This window comes from Manis pentadactyla, chromosome 4 (genome assembly GCF_030020395.1).
Source record: "Manis pentadactyla isolate mManPen7 chromosome 4, mManPen7.hap1, whole genome shotgun sequence".
NCBI classification, from domain to species: Eukaryota; Metazoa; Chordata; class Mammalia; order Pholidota; family Manidae; genus Manis; species Manis pentadactyla.
In genome coordinates this window covers 136,269,502-136,286,889 of record NC_080022.1, presented here as the reverse complement: position 1 = coordinate 136,286,889, position 17,388 = coordinate 136,269,502, and the positions used below count along the sequence as shown (strand labels likewise).

Sequence of the window (17,388 nt, the reverse complement as noted above, 5' to 3'; positions counted from 1 at the left end):
AGGCCCCAGTGGCTGCACTGGTGGAGGATGCAGCTTCACCCGGGAGCCCTTAACTGTGGGGCTTCCAAATGGGGAGCCCCTAGTGGGGATCTGGTCTAGGGTAAAGCACCTCCTAGAGGGGAGGGGGCCTTCTGCAGAATTTGGAGAAGGGTGGAGACACTGGAAGCTGTGGAATTAGCCTTCTGTGAGGTAGAAGACTGCTTAGAAGCCCTGAGTGGCTGTGTAGCAGCCAGGATTGTGGGATGTCTTTTTCTCAAGATAATGGAAAGGGTTATTGAGGAGAGAGAGAGACTTCGGCAGGAGAGAGACACACTTCAGCATCACTTGGACTCTCCCGGAAGATGTGTTAGCAGCGAGGGAGGAGAATCCATGTTGGAGGAGGCCATGGGGCAGGGGGAGGAAAGAGCAGTGCCTTCAGCCCCTGAGATGGTAGGGGGGATGTCGGGAGAGGATGAGGGGGTGGGGCAGAGGGCCAATCTGTTGCCAAGGCCACCACCCAAGGCACCAGCCTCTCCTGTATTAAAGGCCCTCGTGGTTGTAATGAAGAAAATAAAAACACAACAACTGCGGGCCCCTCAGGATGAGGAGCCACCGCCTCCCCAGGTTGTGGAGCACTCCATGCTCTGCCCCTATACCCAGAATGAGCTGGTGGACACGAGCATCCGGTTTCAGCAGAAGCTGTCGGAACCTCTGCCTACATGGCTTTTGCATTTCTTGGATATGGAGGTGGAAAACATTGTTATGCAGGGTTCCGAAATGGGTAGACTGGCTTCCCTGATGACTCACCCTTCTCTCCGGCAGCAGTTGCAAAGTGCCTGTCACACCTCAGGGAATCAGGCACTTCTGGATTGACTGACATCAGCCTTCAGGGCAGTTTGGCCAACCAGGGTGATTTACCATACTTACCAACTAGCTAGAAAATGTATGCAGAGCTCCAGCAGGTGTTATGGGAGCTGGGCATGAAAAATATCATCTGTAATATGGATCCACAGGTCCCTGATGAAGAGTTCTTCACCTTAGGAATGAGAAATCTGGTGCTGCGTACAGCTCCCCTATCTCTCTTTGGGTCCCTAGTGACTATTCTTGCTCCTCACATAGGTCAACCCATAAGTGAGGCTACTTGTACTTTAACAGATCTGGGGGAGGTTGAAACAATAAGAGCACAGAAGGAAGTATGGGTTATGAATGAAAGGAGAGGTGCGAAGGGCCTCATGAAGTTCTCAAGGAACCAGATGTGAGTTGATTTGATAAAGGCCAGGGTAGTGAAAGAAAAACTTGATGGGCAGCCCAATAGCATCTTGTTAGAACTATGGCACCAATTAAAGCCAGAGTAGCAGTTCCAGCCACTGAGGTCCAGGACATGGAAGCCAGAGGCAAAGCCCCATGTCTGGCCTGTGTTCCTGCAAGACTTCCTGGGGACAGTACTCAGGACTCACCTCCACAGGAGGACGACTGGGCAGTGGTTTGACTGAGTGGAGTCCCTAGTTACTATTGGTCCCTAGTGACCTTGGGGGACATGGTGGGGACCGGAGGCCACATGTAGAATTAGCAATTCATTGGTTTCTTGTGAATGCACAACGTTGGTGGACACAAGAACTGAATGTTCTCTGATTTATGGCAACCCTGAGCGTTTTCCTGGGACTCATGCTGTGAAAAATGGCTATGGGGGTAAGGCAATTAGAGTGAAGAAAGTCTAAATCCCTCTGGGGATAAGGCATTTACCCCCAAAGGTGTATGCTGTGTACATTTCTTCCATCCCTGAATATATTTTGGAGTAGATATCCTGCAGGGCCTGTGGTTTACCTAACATTGCAGATAAGTTCATACTGAGGGTACATGTGTTAAAGGCAGTTCTGAGGGGACATGCTAATCACCCACCTGTAGCTCTGCCTGTACATCGGCAGGTGACAAATACTAAGCAGTATAAATTGCCTGGGGGGCACAAGGAAATTGGAGAAAGTCTACAGGAGTTGGGGAGAGTGGGCATCATAAAGCTCACTCATAGACCGTTTAATTCCCCAGCGTGGCCAGTGATAAAACCAGATGGCTCCTGGCATATGACTGTGGATTACAGGGAATTGAGTAAAGTCACACCCCCTTGCATGCTGCTGTCCCCTCTATAGCAGACATTCTGGACACCCTCAGTCATGAACTAGGGACATATCATGTTGTTCTCTATTGACACAGCACAGGAAAGTCAGGAACAGTTTGTCTTCATATGGGAAAGCCAGCAGTGGACATTCACTGTCCTTCCACAGGGATACCGCCACAGTATCACCATTTGTCATGGACTTGTAGCCCAGGACTTGGCCACATGGAAGAAACCACAAACAGTGAGGCTGCATCACTACACTAATGACATCATCTCATTTCTGATTCTCTTGCAGGTTTAGAAGGGGCAGTTCCTAGACTGCTGCAACATCTACAGGAGAAAGGATGGGTTGTGAACAGTACCAAAGTTCAGGGACCTGGTTTGTCTGAAGGGTTCTTGGGGGTTGTCTGGTTGGGTAAAACTAAAGTTATCCCAGAAGCAGTCATAGACAAAGTCCAGGCTTTCCCCACCCCAACTACTGGGGCAGTATTACAAGAGTTTTGGGGTCTTTGGGGCTACTAGAGAGTGTTTATCTCACACTTGGCACAAATTCTGAAGCCCTTATACTGGATGGTCCAAAAGGGCGTCATGTGGGACTAGCATGAAACATGTACAGCTGTTTTTACTGCTGCTAAGCAAACAGTCAAGGCTGTGCAGGCCTTTAGTGTAATGCACTGATCAAGGCCCTGGGAGCTAGATTTTCATGTAACTGAAGGTGGTTGTGGATGGGGCCTTTGGCAGCAGCTTGAACAGACATGTCAACCTATTGGATTCTGGTCACAGCTATGGAAAGGAGAAGAGGTCTGGTACCCCTTAATAGAGAAGCAACTGGCTGCTGTGTACCACACCTTGCTGGCTACAGAGCCCATCACTGGAACAGCTCCGACCAAGGTAATAATCACCTATCCTATCATGGGAGGGTGCGATACTGGACCCAAAAGCCACAGAGTGGCATGGCACAGATGCCTACACCGCCCAAATGGGGTGTGTATTTACAGCAGCATAATGCACTCTCTACTAGCCCCTTAAGTGGAGAACTCCAATGCTTATTTGGGCCAGTGACACATACCAATGGAAAGCAAGAAGAACTTGCTTTTGAGCCATTGGTAGCTGAGAGTCCTTATCAGGAGGGAAAAGCCCCTATACCTGAAGATGCTTGGTATACAGATGGCTCCAGTCATGGGCAGCCCCCAAAGTGGAGGGCTGTGGCTTTCCATCCTAAGACTGAGACAATATGGATGGAGGATGGAGAGGGGAAGAGCAGCCAATGGACTGAGTTGTGGGCAATATGGCTTGTGATCACCCAGGAGCCTTCCCCTATAGTTCTCTGCACTAACAGCTGAGCCATCTATCAGGGCTTGATGCTGTGGCTACCATGCTAATTGGATGGTTGGTCACTGGCCCCTTTGGGGGCAAGAATTGTGGCAAGACTTATGGGCCTCTGGTCAGACTAAGACATTTACTGTACATCATGTGACTGGCCATTTGCTTTGGCATCCCCAGAGAATGATGAGAATGATGAAGCAGACACATTGGCCCAGGTGCACTGGCTAGAGGGAAAGCCTGCCTCTGATGTGGCCCAGTGGCTACATCAGCATTTTGTTGCACACGGGGCAAAAGACAATGTGGGCTGTAGCCCGTCAATGGGGCTTGCTGTTGACTTTTGAGGGAGTCAGCAGGGCCCGGAAGGAGTGCCTTGTGTGCTCCAAGAGGGATTTACACTGAGTCCCACCGCAACATGGAACAATAGTAAAGGGGAAGATACCCTTGTCAGGTGGCAGATAGACTATATTGGGCATCTGCCCATATCAGAAGGATATCAGTGTGCCATGACTTCTGTGGACACAGCTACTGGACTACTGGTTGCTTTTCCTGCACATCATGCAGATCAGCAAACCATCAAAAGGGGCCTAGAGCATCTCTTTGCAGCCTATGGCCGGCTGCCAGTGATTGAGAGCTATCAAGGCACCCACTTTGCTAGACATGTGTTACAAGAATGGGTGCAGCAGTTAGGAATAAAGTGGAAGTTACATGTACAATATAACCCTACTGGGGCAGGCATGATAGAGAGGTACAATGGTTTGTTGAAATATGGTCAGAAGTTGGACACCAACAGTCTACGGGATGGTCAGTTCACTTATGGACAGTGCTATGGTGTTTGAATGAGAAGCCCCAAAAAGGAGCCTTGAGCCCTGTGGACATGCTAACACACATTGCTGCCTCTCCTATACAACTGTAAGTGCAAACCAAAGAGGAGTTATTGAAACCAGGATATGGCCAGCAGAGCAACATCCTGTTGTCAGTCCCTACTGCATTAAACCCTGGAGACACTGTTGAGTGGACATGGCTCTGGATATTTCAACACATGGACCAGCAATGGCTGGCCCTTCTGGCACCTTGGGGAAAAGCCTGGAAGCTGGCCTCCTCTGTGTTCCTGGAGTAACAGCAGAGTGGCCCTAAAGATCACAGTAGTGTATCCAAAATATCCAGGAGGTGAGAGCATCTTAAGGGGAAGTTTTGTTTTATCTTTATGGCCAATACATGTACCTCCCATAGTCCTATATATTGACTCATCTGTAACTCCCAAAGGGAAGAGGGTGAAAGTCTAGTATACTAAACCAGGACAAGATCCCATTTCTGCTACTGTTCTATCATAGGACCGCTATCTTGCATGCATCCTACCTGATAGACAAGATTTGCCTATGCTGGTGTCATTAAAACATATCTTATAGCCCTTAAGGTTATTTTCTTCTACAGTCTCTGTGGCCTGGACCCGCCCCCTGGCTGCACCTGCTGCATGATGATTGCTCTGAACTCCCTACCCATTCAGCTACTGACTGCCTATGGAATGAGTGAGCTATGGACTTAATCTGCATAGGACTTTGAACCTAGCTGAATCCTCCAGCTTGAGGATTATCATGACTTTATCACTGTTGCTACTGTACATTATTAGTCTGGTTATTCTTGCACAGGGGCCATTGTGGAAGATGGGGATGAGTAGATTGTGAGGCGAGATTTCTGGAGGGGTGGGCTGTGGGTAAAATTGCAATATTTCCAAAATCACTTGCCTGGCCTTAGTGCATCTTCATACCAGTAGGTGTTTCCAAGGGGTGGAGAGAAATAGTGGATCTCCTTATCAATTGGTAATGACACAGGGGAGCAAGGGCATATCTGGACTAGAGAGGTTGGGTGGGGTCAGCTGGGTCATGAGAAACACGGGTGAACAGAAGTGGACAATTGCTTGTAAGCAATAAACGAGTTTCTCCCACTTTATTTCTCCTTTTGACTGATTTCGGTTTCAAAGGTATTTTGCCCTGGAATTTTTCCACCCAGAGTTACACCAGTAAAGCAAACACAAATCATCTCTGGACAAATATATCACTAGACCAGACCTGAAAGAACTTCAGAAGACAAAGTTCCAAAAACTAAGAATTTACAGGGGTAAACAAAATCACAGAACACAAAAGAAAATGAGGCATCAGGAATGAGTCAGCAGAAATAGCAAACAACGGAATTAGACCTGAGTGGAGTTTAGATGTTGGAATTACTGGGTAAATATAAAATAAATATACCTGATAAGTTCAGATGAATGGAAGAGAATTTGAAAATATTATAAGGAAAACAAAACTATCAAAATAACTGGAGATACTTCCAGTGGGGAGCACCCACAGCTGCTGCTGCCATTTCAGGCACAACAATGAGGCGGAGCCCTGAGCTGGTCCACTTCCTGGTGGTGTTGGGCTGGTGTGGCTGCACATGGCAGTGGCATCTCAGCATGTTGGAGGAAGACAGCCATTGTGGGTGGCTTCCACTTGGAGGAGCAAGGAAGGGGTGTTGAGTCCCCTCAGATTCCAAACAGAAGATCATGAGTTTGATTCATTGCCTGCTTTACTGAATTCTACAAAATATGCAATTTGTACTCTACACTGTTGATAGGGCCAGCATCCAGGATCAGGTAAGGAAGTGAGGTGGTTCTCAGGCAGAAGGAGCCAGAGGGCATGTGACTTCACCCCTCTTTGACTTAACGAGTGTGAAGATGAGGAGAAGATTTTGCCCTTAAGGAAGCAGACATCCTGAGCATTCAGGGAAGTCCTGAAGAGCCTGGTGGAATGAGGACAGTGTAGGCAAGAGGGGGTCACTCCCAGTCCCTTATGTTGAGAAGTATAGACCTGCCTCTCTCTTGGGACTGGCCCTGATCGGTGATCAGTGAGTGGGTAAATGTCCAGGGTTAACACGAGTGGACAGATGTCAGGGGAGCTTAGTGCCAGCATGGTCACTTCCCATTGTCATGTCTGCTGGATCAACAGAACCCAATGGGGACTTCAGAGAGTATAGCTCAACAAACAGTTTTGCTGACAGAAGGGAACAATCTTTTTTAGTTTCTTGCAACTGCCATCGATGCAATTTCTTAACAGATGTCAGAGGCAGTCTAGTTTATATAAGCATTCTGTTCCTTATGATCTTCTGGGACAGAATTACTCCATTCCTAGTAGCAGTTCACTATGGTCAAGGTAGGAAACCGGAGAGTTTATGTGTTAACGTATGAATTGGCTAATTTTAGGCAGTAAGGAGGGTCGTGCACTGCTTATCCTGATTTATTTAAGGGTTTTCTTTCCTCATTCTGAAACCATTTCATCAAATGTCAATAGACTAGGGGAAAAAATGTCAATAGACTGTTATTATCCACCCCCATGAAGTAACCATGCATTACATGAATAATACAAAATGGGATTGCCTTTTCACTTATAAAACATGACCAGTTATGACTCATTCTGACATTTCAAGTCCTAATAAATCTGGGGGCACTTCTAGAGTCATATGTCTTCCTTTTAGGCAATGATTCATACATTTTGTTCAGATTAGATTCTTGTCTGCCTTTATTCCCAAAACTTCAAGTAGGTTAACTTAAAGTGTTAATTTTCATTCCAAATGAGAATCAGGATGTGCAGAGCACTTTACTCAGTGCATAGCATCAAACCAGTACTGCATCCACTAAATACCCAGCTCTCTGCCTTCCCCCAGTGTGTTAATGTAGGTTCACACTGCTAGAGCAGTTAAATAGATTTCTTACTCTTGGCTTTTCCTTAATGGTCATGACGCAGCTGCCACTACTCCGAACATCATGTCTTCAACAAGGAACCATCCAAAGTAGGAAAGCAACAAGCAGAGTTCCTCCCTTAGACTTCTTTCTTTTTGCATTAAGGAAGAAAATCTTCAACAAAGCCCCTGCAGGTTTCCAGACCCTCAAGTGTCACTGGCCAGAACTGAGTGACATGTCCACCCCAAAACCAATTACCAACAAAAGAGAGGGGGCGTGCGATAAAAGGCTTAAAGCAATCACAATTCAGCCCTTGGGAGTGAAGCAGGAAAGGGGCTAACCTGGGCTGGATGCTGCCCAGACCCGCCTACCTGAGCAAAGGAAGGAACAGACGACCAGGACAGTGTTGGCCAAAGAGCAGAGAGTGATAGTCTGCAATGAAAAAAAAATAAAGCAGATGGCAAATAGAGGAAAAAGGCCCTCAGGTTTCCAGCTTCCCTTTCCAGACTATCTCAGGGCTTTAGCCACTTTCTAGCTTTTGGGTTGCCTATTGGTTTCCTAGGGCTGCCTTAACAAAGTGGCACAAAAACAATAGAAGTGTATTGTCGCACAGTTCTGGAGGCTAAAGTCTGAAATCAAGATGTGAAGTGAGAGGGCCATGCTCCCTCTGAAACCTGTAGGTCTTTCTAGTTTCTACTGATGGCTCTCTCTCCTGTGTGTCTATGTGTCTTCTTGCCTTATGTGGACATCAATCATATTGGATTAAAGACCCAACTTACTCTATTATACTTACTCTTCACTAATTACATCTGCAACCAACTTACTTACAAATAAGGTCACAGTCGCAGGTACTGGGGGGGAGGACTTCAAGACAACTTTTTGGAGGACACAATTCAACCCCTCACTGGTTATGTGAGACACCCGTGTATGAGAAATGGTCTTTTTGCATTGCCTAAATCTAGAAATTTTCTGTAGTGTACAACCAAAGGGTTCTCCCAATAGAAGACTGCAGGAGGGGTTCAAACTTGTCCAAGCAAACAAGTGTCACATCATCCCTTCCTCAGTCTCATCCCCAACTTACCTAACACTGCTTATTCCCAGAAGCAATTTAGGAAAGCTTTTGATCACCCAAGAGCAGTTCTATCCCCGTCAAACCAAAGTCCTTTTTCAGAAAAGGGTCTTGTATAACTGAATACCTGAGAGCCAGCAAGGGAACTGTCTTGCCAATGGGTTTCAGTCCCGGACAAGTTCACGACGGATTCAGTGAAACCAAAGAAATGACAGTGGAATGTTTTTGGGGTGAAAGGGTTATACCCAACTTTATCCCCACGGTGGCAGGTCAATCACCAGAATCCTGTCCACTCAGAGCAAGTCTGCATGCAGCAAGCTGGTCTCTGCCTCCGGGCCTCTCTACTCCCACAGCCGTCTCAGTCTCTGTCCCCAGTGCTGCCGCCACTCCAGTCTCGTCTCTGCTCTCCTGCAGCCTTGCAGCGCTGTGCCACCGTGTCGCCCAGAGCACTGGGCAGAGCTTTTTATATAGAATCAATAACAACATATTGCCCATGTGTAGTGAGCTAGCTGACCAGGGCCAGGTGAGAATCCTGGCCACAAGAACCTTCACTTTATCCACAGGAAGTTTCCTAAAATTAAGGAACAGTCTTCTTTTGAAATATATTCTTGACAGACAGAAGAAAATTCAGGGTGGTGGTGGCTGTCATTTTAATTTGTGAAAACGTAGCTTTTAAGTAACACTTTTTGTTCAATTTACGAGCCTCCCAATGCATCAGTAGTGCCAGATTACTAGAAAGTGATACTCTTAATATTCAGAACCTGCCACCAGTTACACACCCTCATCTAACCAAGTCCACCCCAAGCATTCCGACTCTTCAGCGCTGGGACAGCCTCCTCCTTGGGGGGCCTGTGACGCTGCTGTCCCCAGCTCTCTCCCCAGCCAGGTCAGAATTGTTTGCTTGTGTCTTTGCAGTGGAGGTGACAACTGCAATGTTACTTTGACTTACTCATTCCAAACTCGGAGAGCTTGTGCAAGTTGGTGAAAATTCCTAATTAGTATTTTTCAATCTCATTTATTTGTGGTTCCTTTTAATTTAAAAAAATACACTTATCGTTAGAAAATCTAAACAGTGCAAAAAGAATAAAAAGCATGCAGTAGGTAATATCTGGAGCAATAGATGAGGCCACTTTGTCCCCACAGTCAAGCCTCTGTGTAACCACTGTCCTGCCCACCAATCAAGCCACAGGGATGACTCTCTTCAGTCTCTACCCTGAGTTAGGGCAGACACGCACATAGACCAAGACAAAACATTCAACTGGATTTCTGAATAGATCTTTAAAATTCATAACAGAAGCAACATTCTGAAAGCCAAGGTGATTCTGGATTTGCAAGAGCCAGGCTGTGGAGGACAGAAAAGATTTATCAAATTCCCAAAGTCTGACTTTCCATATCAATAGCCAAAGCTTCCATGTTGCCAGTCAGAGGGCTGACTGCATAAACCTCAGCGCAGACCTGAGACAGCATGCTAATGCCAGCCTCCCTGGCCTTGCGGAGAGAGATATGGTTCCACTGGGGTGGAGAGGAGCTATGAAGAAAGAGGAGAGTCTAAGCCTGAGTCACTGGTGTGGGTCCTATAACAGGAACTGGAGCTTAGACTGTTGATGGGGTTATATTTCTGGGGACAAGGAAGATTGAATGTACGTTAAGTTGGGAGCTCAACAGAGCAGGGAGGGTGTCTCACCAAAGGGTTTCAGCCCCAGGCAAGTTCACTCTGGATTCGGTGAGGCTGAATGACAATGGAATGCTGGGGGTAAAAGGGTTTATACCGAGCTTTATTCTCACACTGGCAGGTCAAGTGCTAGAATCACATCTGCATCTAGTAAGTCTGCAATTCCCCTCAGCCTCTGTCTCCACCAGCTGGCGGCCAGGGAGAGCACTGGGCGGAGTTCTTTATATAGTGACTCACTCAATAATAGCTTTTTGACTAGGGTGTGGAAGCTGCAGCCTAGCAGCAGGCCAGTTATATCATCAGGTAGTTTAGGTTCAGGTGAGGATCCTGGCCATAGGAACCTTCACTTTATCCACAGGACAGAATCCAGAATAGACCATGCCTGAAAAGGAGAGAAAATCTGCAAGTGATCAGGTTATCCAGAATCAGCAAGGTGATTTTCTGCCATTAGACATAACATGTACTTCAGAGATTGATTATAGAGAAATAAATAACATTCCATTTTAGATGCCTGATTTCCATGACTGTGAAATATCATGGCTACCCATTGGGAAAGCTCCTTCCTCTGCCCTCCACCTGTCCCAGGAGCTGGTACCACAGCAGGGAGGGGGCAGTGTGGGGCCTCCCTCCTGGGGATTGGTCAGTGAGGCGGGACACATGTTTGGACCAGTAATGCAGGTGCACACCCGCAGCCTCTTCCTGCCTCGCTCCAGGCAGGGTCAGTCCTATGCGTGCCCATCCTGAACAAGTGCCCTTAAATCTGCTCTAGCCCTTGAGCTATCAGAGGCACTAGTGCAATTGCTGATGCCGGCAGAAACACATTCCTGGGGGTCCAGGAGGCTCACAGTTCTCTGATCTATGCCCCAGACAACCAAGCACAGCCTGATCAGCTGGTGAATGGGTCAGCTCTGGCCCTGGTTTTTTGCTTTCAGACCTTTTCTGTGAAGAAGGACATGCTTGCCCTAAAATTCCTGAGGACACCACCAGTCTCCCCCAAAGCTCTCTGCATCCCACTCAGATGGCAGCTCAGTGTGGGTCCAGGAGTCTGTGGAGTATAACCAACATCCAGCCAGGAAGTGAGATACCCACCAAGGGAAAAAAGCCAATCTCAAAAGGTCAATACTGTATGATTCCACTTATATAACACTCTCAACATGACATAATTACAGTGACAGACAAGAGACCAGTTGATGCCAGAGATTAGGAAAGGCTAGAGGAGTGGGGAGTGGTTGACAAAAATGGGTAGCTAGAGGCAGTTTCTCTGTGGCCTAAATTCTATATCCAGATTGGGGTAATGGTTACTTTAACCTATACATGTGATAAAATCTCTAGAACTATACACCAAAAACACACAAACAAAAGAGTGCATTTAAAAACATGAAATCCAAATAAGGCCCATAGTTGTTAGCAGTATTTTACCAATGTCAGTTTTCTTTCTGGTTTTGGTAATTAGTCTATGACTATGTAGGATATTAGTACTGGGGGGAATGCACAAGGGAACCCTTTGTACAATTTTTGTAACACCTATGTGAGTCTAAAATTATTTCAAAATAAAAAGTTTAATTAAAAAATTAGAACCCTGTTTGTGTTCTAATTGGAATGGCACTAAATTTATATATTGGGAGAAATGACATTTTTGTGAAATTACATCTTGCCATCTAAGGTACCTTTATCCACATGCTTAGAGCTTGTTTGATGTCCTCCACTTGATCTCGTGGTTTTCTTCAACTATGTCCAGTGCCTATAGGTTACTTTTTGAAACTATTGTGAGTAAAATATATTCCCGCTTTCATTTTTATAGGCTCATGTCATGTGGCTGAACTTTTTTCCAACTGCATTTGTTCTCTTTTCTTCTACTTGAAGACCATTTTTCAAATTTTGTATCTCCACCCTCAATCATCCTGAGCACCCACTTTCCTGTTATTTATGGTCCCTTTCCCCCTTTTCCTCTGCATTCTGGGTTCTTTTCTCAAATCCATACTCAATACCTCAGATGCGGTTTTATGTTTATGTTATTTTAAGTTTACTTTTACAGCTTCAATTTTCTTTGTGGCTTCTTCCTCTACTTAACAATTTTTCTTTTTGACTGGGATGTTTCTTACTCTTTGCTGTTTTCTTTATGTGTCCAACTCCTATTTAGGTTTTCTTGAAGAAAAACTATACAAAATTAAATTTTCCTCAAGTAAGACTTTCTTTCAAATACAATTTTTACCTCTATTTCTGTATCAGTTCTGTGAAAGTTTTTTGTTTTGAGTTCCTGCCAGCCCGGTGAGGGAGCACTCAAGAAAAAAATCCATAGAGACTGGGGTTATCTGCATGATGTCAAAGTATCATAAAATTTAGAAAATTTTAAAAACATGATTAATGTGTTGCCACAGAAACAGAGAAAGATGGCCTACAGTAAGAGTGAAGAATAAAGCAGGGTGGCAGTCAGACATGAGAAACCAAGGGAGGACTCCAGCTCCTATTCTTTCTGCCCAGGGCCTCAGATGCTATTCTGCTCTGGATTCTGTGAGATACCCTATAACCTTATAATAAATGCTCTTTTTTCCCCCTTATAGCCTAGTTCTAGTAGTTTCTGTAGTTTATAGCTAAAGAGCCCTATTAATAGAAGACTCAATAGGAGTTCAAACCAAAAAAAAAATGCCACACCATCCTTTCCACAGTCTCATTTCCCCCTTAGCTAAGATTTGTTTTCCCTCAAAGCAACTTAAACAAACTTTAGTATATGCCCACCAACGGGGCTGTGTTATCTTTCTGGAGTCAAATTTCTTTTTCCGAAGAAAATCCCATTGCATTACAGAGGGTCCCTTTGCATAATTAGAGGGCCACCTGGGGAAGTTCCCAGAAATTAAGGAACAGACTTCTTGATGGAGTACTCTTGCCAGAAAGCAAGTGAACTTTTAAGTCACACGAGTTTTGTTGCTCAATATGCAGGGCCAACTTGGTTTGCCTTGGGACTACTTCCGGGTCCCTGCCTCTGCTTTCTTGGACTAATGAGTCTTTGTGTTTCTGTGTTTACTATTGATTAGTGTCTGAGGTTGTGAAAGTGAAGCTGCAGACTCTGTATGACTATAATTGAGAAAAGTTGACATATGCACCCCTATGTTTATCGCAGCACTATTTACAATAGCCAAGATGTGGAAGCAACCTAAGTGTCCATTAGTTGATGAATGGATAAAGAAGATGTGGTACATATACACAATGGAATACTATTCAGCCATAAGAAGAAAACAAACCCTACCATTTGCAACAACATGGATGGAGTTAGAGGGTATTATGCTCAGTGAAATAAGCCATGCGGAGAAAGACAAGTACCAAATGATTTCACTCATATGTGGAGTATAAGAACAAAGAAAAAACTGAAGGAACAAAACAGCAGCAGACTCACGGAACCCAAGAAAGGACTAACAGTTACCAAAGGGAAAGAGACTGGGGAGGATGGGTGGGAAGGGAGGGATAAGGGGAAAAAGGGGCATTACGATTAGCACACATAATGTAGGGGGGGCATGGGGAAGGTAGTTAGCACAGAGAAGACAAGTAGTGACTCTATAGCATCTTACTATGCTGATGGACAGTGACTGTAATGGGGTATGTGGTGGGGACTTGATAATGGGGGGAATCTAGTAACCACAATGTTGCTTATTTAAGTGTATATTAATGATACCAAAAAAAAAAGGCATTGCCTCTCATTGTGTGAGAGTAAAAGATGTTCTGGATTTTGAATCCTCTGAAGATTATTAATAAATTAATTATAAAGTCTCTTAAAGAAGCTCTGTTCACATTAGTTTATAGAGACTAATACACCCTTGCATGTATTTAATTTTCCTTAAGTTTGAACTTCTAATATACTGAATGTTCACATTTTTAGAAGCAAAATGTCTTCTCACAGAAATTGTTATCTTAGAAGCATTTCCCTGTAAGAATCTAAATCCAGATGATCAGATTGGTTTAATAATTTTGGCTTAAAAGCAGCAATATGCCTTCCCTAATTTGATAAGGGTGAAGTATAAGATTTAATATTTGAAAAAAAATTCAACTAAATTGAATTATAATTCCAAAGAAAACTTTTTTATGGCAATAGCAATTAAATTCTATGGTGTGCAACATGGAAGGACCTAGAAGGTATTATGCTAAGTGAAAGAAGCCAGAGAAAAACAATACTGTATGATTTCACTTATTTGTAGAATCTAAAAAACAAAACAAAATGGACTCACCAGTAGTAGACTCATAGACACTGAGAAGTGACTGGTGGTCATCATGGGGAGGGGTTGGAGTGGGTGGGTGAGGAACGTGAGGGGGATAAAGGGGCACAAAAATCTCACTCATAATATAAGTTGGTCAAGGGGATGGTAGTGCATCATGGAGAATATAGCCAATGGTTCTGTAATATCTTTCTATTTTGACAGTAACTGCACTTGTTGGGGTGAAGATTTAATAATGCATGTAACTGTTGAACCACTGTGTTGTATACTTGAAACCAATATAATATTGTATATCATCTATACTTCAATAAAGAAAAATAATTTTTAAGATATAAAAAATTAAGAATAAATAGGAAAAAACTAAGAAAAAAATTCTATGGCATGCCAGCTTAAACACAATTTTCAAGATCCTTAGTTAACTTGAAGACCTTAATTAAATGAATCAGTAGGCAATCTTTGGATATCCCTGGATAATTTCTGAGATAGAATATGGAAACATTGATGGCCAAATATGATTTTAATATATATACATTTGTTTGTTATTTGTATCAGTTACAGAGGAGCTGTATATTTAGGGTCTTGGAAGAAAATTCTTCATGGATCTCTCCCATTTGTGTACATCTTGTGATCAGAGACACTGATTGCCTGTGTTTCATACTGTCTTTTCAAAGGTATTTGTAGAGCAAACAGCATGGGAAAAATAGAAATAGAGTCTGTCTCCAGTGTTTACTGTCCAGTATACTAAAGATAAGGTTTCCCCCCAGGGCAAAGGAGCCACAGTCTAACTGCCTGTTATAAAAGATTTGGGTTCCCTAACCTCAGGATTCCTCAGCTATGATGCAAAGCTCATGCATGTACCCCATTCACTCAGGCTCCTCTATATTACCCCTTGGGCCTGGAAAACAAGGGAACTGAGACAAACATGGTGTTCATGCTGTTTGCTGTATTGTGAGTAATAAAGTCCTTCATGTGTGATCCAGGAGTGTCAAATCTTCTATAGCATCTATTAAATGATGAAGACTAATTTATTACCTTGCAAGTAGGGTACAACATCAGACCCTTCAAAGGAAATCTCACACTGTTCATACTTCTTGACATGGGTTATTTTTAAAAATTCCTTTCTGCCACTTTATAAAAGCATGCAAGGAATGCGTGTAGCTACAGGATTAGTATTTTTGTGAACACGAGTCTTATTGGATTTCTAGATCCTGGTATGTAACAAACAGCTCTCAATTACCTACCTCCCAGCTTTCCACGTGAAAGAGAAATGTTTCACCTTGATTAACAGTTATAATTAATCAATGTGGTTAAGACTATGCCCAAACGATGGCAAAGAAATAGGAATGTGTATGCAAGGAAATATGTGAGATTTTTGTTTATCAAGGAAGAAGAGAGTTGTTTTTTCCCTACAGTGTTTAACTGTTCTAGTAAATGCAAGATGATAGTGAAGGACAAAACCCATGTAGATATAGGAAGCTGTAGAAGGTTTGCAGAAATGAGGTTTGTTTTTCTCGGACTACATATAATACCTGTGAATAAGGACTCTGAATAGAAGGGATGAAATATGTTTAAACTCTGGCAACATTGGTTTAGTTTTGGTGAGTTTATTAATAACATTTTCTGAAGTATGAGAACACTTCCCTGACAAACATGATGTTAACACGAGGCTAAAATAGTTTTCTCTCTGTTAAAATAACAAAGTGGTCTTAAGATGTTTGTCTGCTCTAAACAAGAAATAGTAAAAAGTATTCTCTATTACCTATATAGTCTGCTCAGAGAGCAGAGATTCTGTATCTCATCATAATACATTTTGGTGCTTTATGATGAGTTTGTTATGTCCTTGATTATTAAAACAAAGTTCTTCACTGCTGAATGCATTAAGGTTTCTTAAAATTGTGTCACTTTCTGCAGTTTTTATTTTTATTTTTTAAATATTGCACTGTCACTCTTATAAAAGCTTAAACCATTCCTTATTTCCAGCATTCATGCTGCTATCCCAATCAAATGACCGATTCTCTGATAACTTTTAAATTTGCCTTCTCAAGATCACACCTTCAATTCAGAAAAATTAAATTTTTTTTTCAGAAAAATTAAATTTTGAGTAAATTAACCTAAGTGATTTTGGGGATTTCCTAGAAGACCACTGGACAACCACAAAGATATTTTCTTTTGCTTTAGAGAAAGTAAAAAACAGAAACCAAAACAAAACAAAAAAGAGGTCTATTTGGGGTGCTCCATATTCTTAATTATGTCAACACCATTTTCAGAGATGTCCAGGAAGAGCCGCCCAATCAAAAGAGGACTTAACAGGCGGACCCGAGGGAAGGAGCTGGGTTCGCGCCCAAGGACATCAAGATGGCAACATATACACGTGGTCCACCCAGTCTTTCTCTAAGAGATGCCAAACTCAAAAGATCAATAGTCATTAAAACAATAGAAAAAAATTGACTATTTTAGGGAAAAAAGGCTTTAAATAAACATGGAACAGCCTTCTTTGGAACCACAGCTGGTTTCTCAGGAATGTTGGCAAACTTTATTTTCTGACACTGCTCCAGGGTTAAACATGGTGCTTGGAAGACATATGCATCATTGACTACACTTCCGTGTTTGCCTACTATAGTCGCTTGTAAGCGCCTTGTAACAGATCCTTTATAGTCAGGTAATATAAGCAAGGAAAATTGTGTTCTGAGAAGTTCACTGACTGGCATAGTATGTGGATTTTTATATTCCAGTGCTTTGGCTTTTTCTAAAACTGGACATCTGGCAGTCAAGTACCATACTTACTGTTCCACTGCCACCAAAAGTAGGGCTTTGCATTATTGGCTGCTGTTCTGTCAATCAGAGATAAAAGCCACAGCAATTCCTATAGTCTTTCAGACCATCTTTTGAACATTTAGTGGTCTACAGCATTATGGAGTTATACCGGAAAGTACACTGGAGACAACGTGAAGATTAACCAAAGAATGAGTGGGTACGAAATCAGCAGAATGGATTTTGTTATGATGAAGAGTTAAAAGTAGTTCTGGACAATTTGTTTCTGTTCCTTTTGCCTGGTATAGAGCAGATACTCAACAAATATTGAGTAACTCAATACATTTTTAAAAAGGAATTCAGCCATCCCCAGGTTAATTAGATATTGGCAAAATGTTAATAATATAAACATGTTTCAGAGATTGTGCACTCTGCATTACAGACTGGAAAATGTCGATGACCTCACTTTGCATAAAATGTGTTTAGTCTTTGGGAAACATCCTCATAAAACATCCTCATCAAATCCTCATAAAATAGTTCCATATTACTCTTCAATAGATA

General features: G+C 43.2%; 1 pseudogene; it reads left to right on the top strand.

The window, feature by feature from the left end:
- Positions 1-369: 369 nt before the first annotated feature.
- On the top strand, positions 370-17,025 carry LOC118917700 (complex I assembly factor TMEM126B, mitochondrial-like; annotated as a pseudogene).
- Positions 17,026-17,388: the final 363 nt, after the last annotated feature.